Source organism: Ctenocephalides felis, unplaced genomic scaffold, assembly GCF_003426905.1.
Source record: "Ctenocephalides felis isolate EL2017-DRISC unplaced genomic scaffold, ASM342690v1 CF-g0.4_SCAFFOLD_01231, whole genome shotgun sequence".
In the NCBI taxonomy this organism is placed as follows: domain Eukaryota; kingdom Metazoa; phylum Arthropoda; class Insecta; order Siphonaptera; family Pulicidae; genus Ctenocephalides; species Ctenocephalides felis.
Genome location: NW_020537385.1, coordinates 1 through 13,552, shown reverse-complemented (window position 1 = coordinate 13,552; position 13,552 = coordinate 1). Strand labels below are relative to the sequence as shown.

The window sequence follows — 13,552 nt, the reverse complement described above, 5'->3', positions numbered from 1 at the left end:
GTTTCCACTATATGAAATAAATATTAAATAGTTCCAAATGTATTATTATAAACGCAGTAAATTTCATAATTTTTAATATTTTATAGACAAAATATAAAGGTTTATAAATTCAACGACGATATTTATATTGGTTTACATGAAGAGTAAATAAATAAAACTTAACCAACCGCATTTGAAGTGAAGGATATTAATTTAGGGTTTAATTAATGCGAAGGATTTAATTAATACTAATTTTTATAAGAATTGTATAAAACTAAATAATTAAAAGTTAAAAATTATTAACTATATAAATGAGCTTTAGAATTTTAGCTGAAAATTTTTCTTAGAAGATAAGATATTTTTTCGAAATTTTTAAATAAAAAAATGCCCAAACTAGTTGGTATTGTTATTTAGCCTTGAGGCAAGTTACATGAACTTCACGATATGTGTAAATAATCGACTTAATCAATTCAATTCAATTCAAAGACTATATATTTCAATATATAAAAGTATGTACATTGCATATTATAACATGGGTTTATTACCCGTAGGTATTGTATCCTTCATTGGATTTGGTTTTTCAAACAATAATTAAAGTATATGTAAAACTTTTTGACAAATCGTGTGGCAAAAAAAAGGAAAGAAACTTTCTCCCCCAGAAAAAACCACAAAGCAATATTTATAATAATAGTTAATTATACAAATAAAAAGAAAAACAAAAAAATAAAAGATTTATTCTCATCCAAGTATCAATTACCGCTATGGGTCGATCAGTATATATTTTGGCATGGCGTGATTGCCATACCAAATATCGTCTCTTGTGTATTGGCCGAGGCCCGCGATGTTAACATTAGGATGATCCCCACATTTTAGATAAAATTCTCAGTGAGCTTTTTTATAAAGTCTAGTATGGTTGGTAAGTCAGTCTGTTTGTGTATGTATTTTGAAGAGTAGTAATGTCTAGTCAGTGGGTTCCTTATTTTGTTGAGTACGAGTCGTAGTGTCTTATTTTGTAATGTCTGTAGTTTTCGTAAGTTAGTCTTAGTCGTCGCGTTCCATGCCGGAGCGGCGTATGTCAGTATCGGTCTTATTAGTGTCAAGTAAAGTGTTCGCTTGTTCTTCACGCTTAGCGGGCTGTTCTGGTTCAAGAGAGGTCTCAGTAGATTCAACATCCCGTAAGCCTGTCCAATTTTTGTATTAATATGTTTGTGAAGCTGAGTCTATGGTCCAGGGTCACACCAAGATATTTGACATCCTTCGACCACTCAACTTCACAGTCCAATACTTTAATTTTGTCCAAGTCAGTCAGTCTAGTCATGGCATTTTGGCTCTTTGTAAATAAAATTGCCTCCGTCTTTTGCGGATTGATTTTAATCTGCCATTTGTCAGTATATTTCATCAGCTTGTCTATGTGTGTCTGTATCTTTGTAGTCAGTAGCGTCGGTGATCGTGATGATTTGTATATGGCAGTGTCGTCAGCAAACGTCAGTAACGTTGTGTCGGCGTCAGTGGGTATGTCGTGAATGTAGACGTTAAACAAGGATGGTCCCAGGATCGAGCCCTGCGGTACTCCCGCCGTCACTTGTTTAACCGTCGAAAGTCCGTTGTCTACTTGTACAGTGAAGTTACGGTCTGAAAGGTATGAGTGTAAAGTTCTCGTTATGTACGGTGGAAAGTTGAGTTGGATAAGTTTATGTACAAGTCCGTCCATCCAGATGGTGTCAAATGCCTTCTCAAAGTCGAGTAACACCAATCCGGTATGGTTTCGTCTGTTGAAGTTGAGTACTGTATTTTCTATGAGTTTTGTCAGTGGGTGTAGTGTAGAGTGTCGTTCTTTGAATCCGTATTGTGTGTCAGGTATAATTTTGTTGTGTCTTATGTGTTTGTTAAGTCTTTTGAGTAGTACCTTTTCGGCTACCTTACTCATTGTGTTGAGGAGTCTGATCGGTCTGTAGTTCTGTGGTATGTCTGGCTGTTTCCTTGGCTTCACTATTGGAAATATGATGGAGGTTTTCCAAGAAGCGGGAAAGCAGCCTTTTGTCATTAGTCTATTTATTATGCGCGTAAGTAAAATGTAGGCGTTCGTCGGCAGTTGTTTAAGTATTATGTTTTGTAGTCCGTCCGGTCCTGGTGCTTTTCTGTTCGGTAATTTTTTAACTATTGTCTTTATTTCGGAAACTGTGGCAGGGTCTATTCGTAAGTCTTTGTCCCTGTGGAGGTCAGTGAAGTCTTGAATTGTCTCGTGTACGTCTTGTTTCAGGTCTGCGTTTGACATATTGGCATTTTGTTTATGTATGTTTTCAAAGTTTTTTGCCAATATTTCCGCCTTGTCTGCTGGTGTCGTTGCGTAATTATTGTCAGTTAATTTGAGTGGAGGTATGGATGTTGGTTTTTGCGTCAGTCTTTTTGCTGTCTGCCAAATTTTGTGTGGGTCAGTATTTATGTTCTCGAGTCTTTTGGTCCAAGTGCTGTTTCGGTCGACTTAATCAATAATAAACAAATTAATTTATGAGTGATTAGGAGTATTCCGAGAGGATTTATTACACATAATTGAAAACGAACGAACACGTTAACTCGGAGTATTTTCTAAAAGCAAATTTTTACAAATCAATATTTTTTTTAATTAAACCAGTTTTCGTAGGACTTTAATGGTTTAGTATGTTTATTAAGACCAAGTAATCTATCGTTATACCAAGTAAATCATCTAATTTTAATTTTAGCAAATGTCAACAAAACTACTCATTTTCTCAAATTTTGATGAATTTTGAAAATTAAACTACTTGTCGTAAGGCCTATTAAGGTATTATTTCAGTAAGTTCTATGAGACCATGATATACATCGCCAAAGAAAGTTTCATAAAAATCGGCTTAATTTTTTTTTCAACAGTTAATTACAAGAAAACGGCTCGGTAGATTTTCACCTAAAACTAATCAGTATTATTCCCAACTAATATCTTTCGAACAGTTTTTGAGTTTTTAAAATCGCTAGATTCTAAATCTAACTCTTTCTTCTCGGTAGATTGAGCTTAAATGTGGACGAAAAGTTTAACACTATTTTTCAAATTACAAAGAAACGGCTCGGCAGATCGTGTCACAAAACTAACAAACTATAGTGCTCATTGAGATACATCGAATAGCTTTTAAATTTCTCAAATCGGTTCAGGCGTTTTTGAGCAAACGTCGATGAAAGGTCTAATTTTGACAAATGCCAAAAAAATGACACCAATTTTTGCAAACTTTGACGAATTTTAAAGCTAAACGAGTTGTCGTAGGGCGGTAATATTTTTAGTATGATCTAGAAGACTATGGTATTTACCGCCAAAAAAATAATAAGAAAAATTGTCGAAATTTTTTTTTTAACTTTTTATTACAAGAAAACGGCCTGGTCGATCTGCACCAAAAACTAATCAGCACGATTCCCAACCGATATCTTTCTAACGGTTTTTGAATTTTCAGAATCGATTCAGAATTGTGGGCTAAAACGTGGACGAAAAATTGTTTACTTTTCTGCGATTTACAAAGAAACGGCTCGGCCGATCGTAGCGCAAACGATAGTCCTCATCGAGATACATCGAATGGCTTTTGAATTTTTGAAATCGGTCCAGCCGTTTTTGAGAAAACGTGGATTTACGGCAAAAAATCTGTTCACATACACGCACACACACATACACACATACACACACACACACATACTTTTTCCAAATTTGGTCTCATTCGATTCAGAACGGCTTGAAATGTCGAGAAAACATAAAATTAGCAAATCGGATTTTTTGATGAAAACATAAACTTCTCCTTCGGGAAGTTAATAATATTTGACTCATTTTTGTTTAGATTTTTTTCGAGAATTTTCTCAATCAATAAAAAGATCAGAAATAGCTACGGATTTAATAATTTTTTTTTAATTACAATGTTTATTACGACTGTTAAATAGTTAACATCTAGTAATATTGATAAATAATAACGTAAATTTAAATAAATAAGAGAGCAAAATATAGAATTTACATGAAAATAATATCCGTAATATGATGATTTAATGAATTGGAAAATATAATTTAAATAGTTTAAGTTAAAATATTATTTATTACACAAAACATCCAAATTTGTAGGAGAATGGCCCTGGGTTGCCGCTTTAGGCTACCGTGGAGAAAATGGAACAACTAAGTGGTTATGTGGTGGTGCTCTAATTACTAGAAGACATGTGCTCACCGCTGCTCATTGTGTTGCTCATAGAGCTGATTTGTGAGTAAATTTTATCAAATTTAAATATATTGATTGACTACTGATGGCCTGATGATTTGACATTAAGTCGATCAGTTAGTACGATGAAATATGAGTCGTGTGTTGTGAATCAATTTTGAAGTAGGGCGGCTAGGGCCGTATTGTGACAGGAGTTAGTAGTAACAGGCCTTACTAAATTTTTGCATATCTTCACGTTTTAAAGGTTTCTGAATATTTTGGCATACCTCAGAAAAAATGCATGTGCTACACGCACACGTATAGTTATGTAGGTACTTCAAAAAACATTCGATTCCTATTGAGAAGCAGATGTTTTAATTAATTTTTGGCAGAGGCAGGTCTACCCGTTTCGAAGATACGGGGTAGATAAAAAGCGCAAGAAACGGTAATTTAGTTTTTGAGAAAACTCGATTTCAATAATTCAAATAACATTGTACTTGTATTGACAAAATGAAGATCTGATTAAATTTTTGGGTACGCTGATTTAGCGGTTTCGGAAATGAAAATAGTAAAAAATGCCATTTGGCGGACAAAAATGATTATAAGACATATGCACATCAAACTATTATATATTTTATAGAGTTTTTATTAATAAGTACAAATTTTGTTTATATTTCTATAGAAAATCATGTACGTTGTTCTAGATATTATTCAATGATTTAAATAAATGGTAAAATTTTTTACAAAACTAGAGAAATATTGTAGACTGTTCATTTACTTTTCTGTAATTCCAAAGCCATTTCTAATTGACTTGATTGACTTTTTTATCACAAAAGCGACTTTAGGCACTAATCTTGACTGAAATATTTATTCAAAATTTGATGAATTTTTAAAATTAAACTACCTGCAGTAGAGCGCCAGAAAGGCGCGCAAAAACGTGGACGAAAAGTTTTTCACTTTTCTTCGATTTACAAAGAAACTACCAAACTAAAGCATAAACGCGCATATTCAAGAGTTAAAAATGAAAAAGTAGATGTCACCGCTTTGTATACCTGAGTTACGTTAACCTGTAATCGCCGCACAAGCCTGAAAGGATTTTGCTTGTTTCGGTCGAAACGTCGTTTGGGCAAGATCGTACTTCACAGGATCATTTCTGTAGTATGTCTTCACAATCTCTTCACTCAAACGTGGAGTTGATGCGACCTCGACGATGAGTCGTAGCATCGCACCCTGAGCGTGAGAAAGGTGATCGAACTTCATTTGGAGTTTGATCATCATCGATGACCGTTCGCCAAAATCCTTTGTGGGTTTTGGTCACGGGTGTGATGCTTTCTGAGAGGTCTCTTTAAACTAATGTATGACTGGCGCCGCCATATTGGAAAAATGGCGTCAATAACAGTTTTTTTTTTAACAATTTCTCTTTGCCAGCTTGATTAACGATAAAAATAGCTATGTGTACGAATTAAATTAGAAAACTGGTGTGGTGAGGGGTGCATGATGGCATCATGCTTTAAGGCAAATTACTTGAACTTTCCGTACAGTATTTAAAAATCTTGGTAGAAGAAAACCCAAAAAAATTTACACAAAATGTGTACACATTATTAAAATCTCTTTAAAATGTCTGATAATTTGATGTACATATGTCCAATAAACATTTTTGACCGCCAAATGACATTTTTTTAACTTATTAACATCACGTAGGGCTAGAGTAATCGCAAAAAAATAGAAAATAAAAATTTATCTTTACGTTTCAAAAGTTTTTGAACATTTTGACATACCTTAGAAAAAATTGATGTATGTGTGTGTCTGTGTGCGGATACGGATTCGTCAACGATTTCGGGAACACCGATCAACCGATTTGAATAATTCAAAAAACATTCGATTTGCATTGATAAGGCATTTGATTGCTAGTTAGTTTTTTGCGAAAGCAGGTCTAGCCGTTTCGAAGATACGGAGCAGAAAGTGCCGAAAACGGTAACTCAGTTTTAAAGAGAACGGAGCGTTCAATTTTAATCATTCAGAAAACTTGTATTGACAACATGAACAAATGATAAAATTTTTGAGAAGGCAGGTCCAGCGGTTATGAACTCTCAATTAAAACAGGTTAAAAAATTGTCTAAATAAAAAATATTAAAGCTGATTTTTAAAATTTCCGAAAACCACATGCGGGCGACAAACTTTGAATTTAATTTAATATAACCTTAGGTTTTTGTAATTATTATACCTGGTCAAAGTAAATGAGTAACTGATTCTTTAGGTATTTTTGTATTACGATATATCTTATCTCTTATCTTTTCTTACCGTAGTCACAAATTAACTTGGACAAGCACATGGCTTAAAACAGCGTAATACTAGACGGTGCATGCTATAGCATTCATCGTGTAGAACTAGTAATATATAATGTGATCTGACTATCCTTATAAACGGTATTGTATTTAACGGCATTGTATTTGTACTGTATTTTCTCGTAGTAAGAAATTATCTTGCGTAATCACATTGCTTAAAAAAGGAGCCTAATAATAATTAACGGTGCATGATGCTATAGAATTCATTGTGTAGAACGAGTTATTACTAATAACTATTTAATTACGAAAAATGATTTGACTCTTCTTATCAACGGTGTTTATTCAAAATTAGGATATCATAACCAATTTAAAAACAAATTCACTGTACATTCTTGAATCTTCGTGAGATTTCTTACTGTTCCCCCCGAACATGTTAATTACTTCTTCCTATCTCTCTTTTGAATATGAAGGAACATGAAGGACGCCAAGTCGATAGTGTTGTTTTTGAAACGCACAAGATAATAATGTTTAAAAAGACCTCTCAGAAAGCATCACACCCATGACCAGAATCTACAAGAGATTTTGGCGAACGGTCATCGATGATGATCAAACTCCAAATGAAGTTCGATCACCTTTCTCACGCTCAAGGTGCAAATGCTACGACTCATCGTCGAGGTCGCATCAACTCCACGTTTGAGTGAAGAGATTGTGAAGACGTACTACAGAAATGATCCTGTGAAGTACGATCTTGCCCAAACGACGTTTCGACCGAAACAAGCAAAATCCTTTCAGGTTTGTGCGGCGATTACAGGTGACCCAGGTATACGATGCGGTGACACCTACCGTTTCATTTTCATTACTTATTATTTAAAGAAGGAGTGTTGGGCGTACATGCACGTTTATGCTATCGTTAGGCAAAATGCGTCAGACTCTAACGGTTAGAGAAATGAGTTTCTATAACTGGCAGTTGTAAAAATTTAATATCCACTGATAATGACGTAGTATTTAACTTCAAAAATGATATAAAAATCTGTAAAATCTCCGATTTTACTTGATGTTAAGCTCTCCAATAATTTACTCGTTCATTTCAACATTTAAATCAACTATTCTTAACAAATAGTAGTTCTCATATATCACTTTTTGTTATTACAGAATATTTTTGGAAAATTTGGTCAAAGTTATTTGATTGGAGTGGTATCTTATGGATACAGATGTGCTGAATTTGGATTTCCTGGCGTATACAAAAGAGTTAGCGCTTGTTAGAAAAAACTAAGCTAATAAACAATAGAAAAACTAAAACAATGAAATCGAAATTAAATAAATATTAATAATATTAAAAATATATAGTAAGATATTTATTATATTAGTAATAAAAAAAAACAAATGAAACCATTGTACTTTTCTGGTAATTTCATCGGCTCGCCCGATTGTCTTTAAAAAATAATAATTGTTTAACAATTATTGTTAGTTCTGGACAATCATATTGCAGAACCTATCATCTTGTCCTAGTAGATTTACACAAAACGATTTTAAAATTATGCTTACATTTATGGTGTTAAAATATGCTTTTAAAAATATAAGCAATCCATTGTTTCAGCATCAAGCGATGACCAAATTTTACAAATATAACAAGCTGTCGAAAAAGCTCTTTCTCATTCTACACTTGTCGGCATAATTGCCATAAAGAAATAATCCGAGTGACATTATTAGTCGATATGAGTTAGTACTTAGTATAGTGTATTTTTAACGTCCCATAGGGTAGTTATAGTAATGGTCCGAAAATGAAAATTTTTGCTTTTCTCGACGTTTTGAAGGTTTGTTTGTTCTGAAAAAAATTGTTTACATTTTTTTTTCAAATATATTTTTTTCAAATTTTTTTCAATTTTTTTGTATATCGAAAATAATTCAGATTTTAAATTTAATTATGACGAAAGTTCTAATATACTTTAAACAAACTATTTCAACCTTGCAATTCAATTTATATAATTCTTATAAATATTAGACAATGTTACAATATTTATAAGAATCTATTTGAAAACATTTAATATTCCTCGATTATTAACTTCCCGAAGGAGAAGTTTGTTTTCATCAAAAAATCCGATTCGCTAATTTTATGTTTTCTCGACGTTTCAAGCCATTCTGAATCGAATGAGACCAAATTTGGAAAAAGTATGTGTGTGTGTGTGTGTGCGTGTGCACCAACAGATTATTTGCCGTAAATCGCCGTTTTCTCAAAAACGGCTGGACCGATTTCAAAAATTTAAAAGCCCTTCAATGTATCTCGATGAGGACTATTGTTTGTCAGTTTTGCGTGACGATCGGACAAGCCGTTTCTTCGTAAACAGCAGAAAAGTGAAAAGTTTTTCGTCCACGTTTTAGCCCGCAATTCTGAATCGATTTTGAAAATTCAAAAATCGTTCGAAAGATATTGGTTGGGAATCGACCTGATTAGTTTTTGGTAGAGATGGGCCGGGCCGTTTTCTTGTAATAAGGTGGTAAAAAAAAATATTTCGTTGATTTTTATTATTATTTTTTTGACGGTAGATACCATAGTCTTCTAGATCATACTAAAATATTACGTCCCTACGACAACTTGTTTAGCTTTAAAAATTTGTCAAAGTTTGCAAAAATTAGTATGGTCTTTTTGGCATTTGTCAAAATTAGAACTTTCATCGACGTTTGCTCAAAAACTCCTGAACCGATTTCAGAAATTTAAAAACCATTTTATGTATCTAGATGAGGATTATCGTTTCCCAGTTTTGTGCGACGATCGGCCGAGCCGTTTCTTTGTGATTTGGAAAAAAGTGTTAAACCTTTCGTCCACATTTAAGCTTATACTACCGAACCGATTTTAAAAAATCGAAAACTGTTCGAAAGATATTAGTTGGGAATGATACTGATTAGTTTTAAGTGAAAATCTACCGAGCCGTTTTCTTGTAATTAACTGTAGAAAAAAATTTTAAACCGATTTTTTTATGAAACTTTTTTGGCGATATATATCATGGCCTTATAGAACTTACTGAAATAAGACTGCCGTAGGACAAGTAGTTTAATTTTAAAAATTCATCAAAGTTTGAAAAAATGAGTTGTTTTTTTGACGTTTGTTAAAATTAAAATTAGACGATTTACTTGGTATAACGATAGAGTACTTGATCTTAATGAACATATTAAACCATTAAAGTCCTACGGAAACTGGTTTAATTATAAAAATGATTGATTTGTAAAAATTTGCTTTTAGAAAATACTCCAAGTTCACGTGTTCGTTCGTTTTCAAATATGTGTAATAAATCCACTTGGAATACTTTTAATCACTTATAAATTATTTTATTTTTTGTTGATTAAGTCGATTATTTAAAAATATCGGGAAGTTCATGTAACTTGCCTCAAGGCAAAATACCAATACCAACTGGTTGTTTTTCTTTTTAACTTCCCGTTGGGTAAGTTATAGTAATGGCGAAAAAATTGAAAATGAAAATTGACACACATATAATTTTTCTAAATATTGTCTTATTCGATTTAGAATGACTTGAAATGTAGAAGTCACATAAAATCTGCAAATCGAATTTTTTGCGATAAGTTTCAGATAAAAATAAAATTAAAGAAAATATGACAAATACTAAATTAGAAAAAATAATATACATATTATGAAGTTCTATCATGTATCATGTATCATGCTTCTATAAGCAAAACTTGAAAATGGAATGTTAGATGTTAGATGTCACCGCATCGTATACCTGCGTTATGTTAACCTGTGATCGCCGCAAAAGCCTGAAAGGACTTGGCTTGCCTCGGTCGAAACGTCGTTTTGGCAAGATCATACTTCACAGGATCATTTCTGTAGTAGGTCTTCACAATCTCTTCACCCAAAGTGGTTGATGCGACCTCGAAGATGAGTTGTAGCATCGCACCCTGAGCGTGAGAAGGTGATCGAACTTCATTTGGAGTTTGAACATCATCGATGACCGTTCGCCAAGATCCCTCGTGGATTCTGGTCATGGGTGTGATGCTTTCTGAGAGGTCTCTTTAAATATTATTATCTTGTGCTTTCCAAAAACAACACCATCGACTTGGCGTTCTTTATGTTCTTCATATTCAAATTCACAATGATAGGAGTGTGGAATGAAGAACAGAAGACGTTCGAGAACAGTAAAAGTTTCATCAGCAAGATACAAAAATAGACGGTCATTAACTTCCCGTAAGGCAAGTTAAAGTAATCGCAAAAAATCGAAAATGAAATATTTATATATATTTACGTTTCAAAGGTTTCTAAACATTTTGGCAACCTTTAAAAAAATGTATGTGTCTGTGTGCGGATACAAATTTTCGTCGACGATTTTGGGAGCACCGATCAACCGATTTGAATAATTCAAATAACATTCGATTCGTATTGATAAGAAGACTGCTGATTAGTTTTGGCAAAGGCAGGTCTAGCCATTCTGAAGATACGGGGCAAAAAGTGCCAAAAACGGTAACTCATTTTTTAAGAGAATGGATCGTCCGACTAATAATCCAAAAACATTTACGTTGCATTGACAAACTGAAGTACCGTTTACATTCTTGAAAAAGCAGGTCTAGCGGTTCCAGAGATCGAGTGCAAAAAGTAGATTTTTTTTTTTTTTTTTTTTGTTACAATTATTTTTGTTAATCAAGACTTTAATGTCTTATTACAAAATTGATATGAGCAAAAAAAAAATACAAAAAACAAAAAATGCAATACATTGAATATAAAATGAAAAAAAAGTTGAAATAAAAATCAAATTAAAACAGTAATACAAAAATAATAACATAAATGAACGATGACGTGATGATGTATGCCGCGTACTACGTCAGGACGCGTGCAGACATTGGGCTAGGAGTTTGGTAGATCGGAAGGCCATTTCTTGCTCAAATCTTCTTATCGGTCCCTGAATCGCTTGAATTGTAGGATTTGTATGCTGGATTAATTTGTTGTTAAAAGATGAACTTCTAATCTTGATCATTTCGTTGACTGTTGAATTTTCAAATCCTTATGTAGGCAAAAATTCGAAATATACCAAGGCGCATTAGTAAGGATACGCAGAATTTTATTCTGGCACCTTTGAATGATGTTTATGTTAGATTTGCAAGAGCAACCCCATAGTTCGATTCCATAAGTCCAAATGGGCACTATGATAGTTTTATACAAAGTACCTTGTTATCAAGAGAGATTTCAGATTTCCTCCCAAAAAGCCAGTAAAAATCTTTTATATTTTTTCAGTTGGATTTGTTTCTTTTTATATTCAATGTGCGTTCTCCATGTCAATTTCGAATCAATGTGCATGCCAAATATTTAACAGAATTGCATAGTGGAATTATTGAATTGTTCATGATGATAGGTGGACTGTTGTGATGTTTTAGAGAAACAATTATGTGCTGAGATTTTTCGATATTGATTTTGATATTCCAATCTAAAAACCATTTTTCGAGACTAGATAAATAATTTTGTAATTGACAAGTTGCTGTTCTAATATCGGAATTGCATGAAATAATTGCTATGTCATCGGCGTAAGTGCATATGGTTAGAAGATCATCTGTGGGCATATCGTTTGTGAAAAGAAGATAAAGTACAGGGCTTAGCACACGCCCTGTGGTACCCGCATTCTATATTTCTGATGCTCGAAGTCACATCTTTAATTTTGATTCTAAATTTTCTATTAAGCAAATATGAGCTTAAGATATTGAAGTAGTTTGGAAAAGTTGTTTTGATTTTATATAGGAGTCCTGAGTGCCAACCTTATCAAAAGCCTGACTGACATCTAAGAATACGGCTACGCTGTGTTTCCTTCTATTCAGGCTTCAAGAATACGAGGCACCGTTCTGTTGCATTGTTGAATTGTAGAGTGATTTTTTCTGAAGCCAAACTGATGGTGAGGAATCCAACTATCATTCGAATGATCTTCTGACAATCTCTGCAACAAAGTCTCTCTAAAATTTTGATAATATCGATAAAAGACTGATAGGACGGTATGAACTAGCAGTGTGATGGTTTTTGTTTGTTTAGATCATAATAATTTCTGCAGTCTTCCACGCTGTGGGCCAATAATTGTATTGAAGTATGGCGTTGAAAATATTTGTATATATAAAAATACCTTTTGTAGGCAATTCTTTTACATCTTTGGAGTAATTTTATCCATACCTGGCGAAGATCTATTTTTTATCCTTTTATTTCACATAAGACATCATTTGGTGAAAAATGTCCTAACGGTGTAGAATGTATGGGTTGATTTACGAAATTGTTAATTAAATTATTCTGGGAAATATTTCGAGCGCTAAAATGCTACTTAGATGATCAGCAAATGCCTCCGCTTTTTCTTCGTTGCTTTTTGCCAAATGAATCCGTTTTGGTTGGTTATTTTCAGAGGAGGGTTTTGTTGTAGGGGTTTACTTTTGTTTCTGATTGGTTTCCATATGGAATTATCGTACCTATTTAACTGCAATATATACGACCTGATGTACAATTCTTCCATTCTTTCATTTTTTCCTCAGCGTGTTTATTGAGATGATTAAGCGATGTCTTATCCGTTGGGTAGATGAGAATGTTGCCAGGTACGGTCTTGCTCTTCGTTTCTGTGCAATTAGCTTCTTAATCTCTTGCGGAATTATTAGATTATCATTTCTTGGATTAATGTTCGGGGTGATCTGCTTGGTTGTTTCACGTACAATCTCAGAAAATAATCTATAATTATTTTCTATATCAATAACGCTTGTAGGCCTAGATTTTGGTAAATAATTTGAATCAGTATGGATTTGAATTGAATCCAGTTAGAAAGATTGTTTGTGTAGAATATGATTTTGATAACGGAGTAGGAAATGTGCTAAACGTCACAAGTATTGGAGTGATCTGAAGAGAGATCGTAACTAGATTCATTTGAGATTTGAAAGATCAATACCTTTCACAATAAAAAATCTAAAAGGTCTGGAACTTTAGTAGGGTCCAGAAGCCAATAAGTTGGACTGCAGTTGAAATAAAGGAGAGGTTATTTTGCCTATGGCTGCATGAAGAATCTTTCCTTTGGCTGTAGTTAGTCTAGAACCCCAGGCATATGTTTACAATTAAAGTCACCACCAATGATAAATTTATTACCTAATTGAGAG

General features: G+C 33.4%; 3 non-coding genes across 3 annotated transcripts; 2 read left to right on the top strand and 1 right to left on the bottom strand.

Annotated features, from left to right (window-relative positions):
- The first annotated feature begins 5,282 nt into the window (after positions 1-5,282).
- LOC113369323 lies at positions 5,283-5,495 on the top strand. The gene has a single exon (XR_003366467.1). It is a non-coding gene; the product is annotated as a small nucleolar RNA U3 (small nucleolar RNA).
- Positions 5,496-6,975: 1,480 nt separating this feature from the next.
- Positions 6,976-7,189, bottom strand: LOC113369325. Its single transcript, XR_003366469.1, has one exon. It is a non-coding gene; the product is annotated as a small nucleolar RNA U3 (small nucleolar RNA).
- Positions 7,190-10,249: 3,060 nt separating this feature from the next.
- On the top strand, positions 10,250-10,458 carry LOC113369324. Its single transcript, XR_003366468.1, has one exon. It is a non-coding gene; the product is annotated as a small nucleolar RNA U3 (small nucleolar RNA).
- The last annotated feature ends 3,094 nt before the right edge of the window (positions 10,459-13,552 follow it).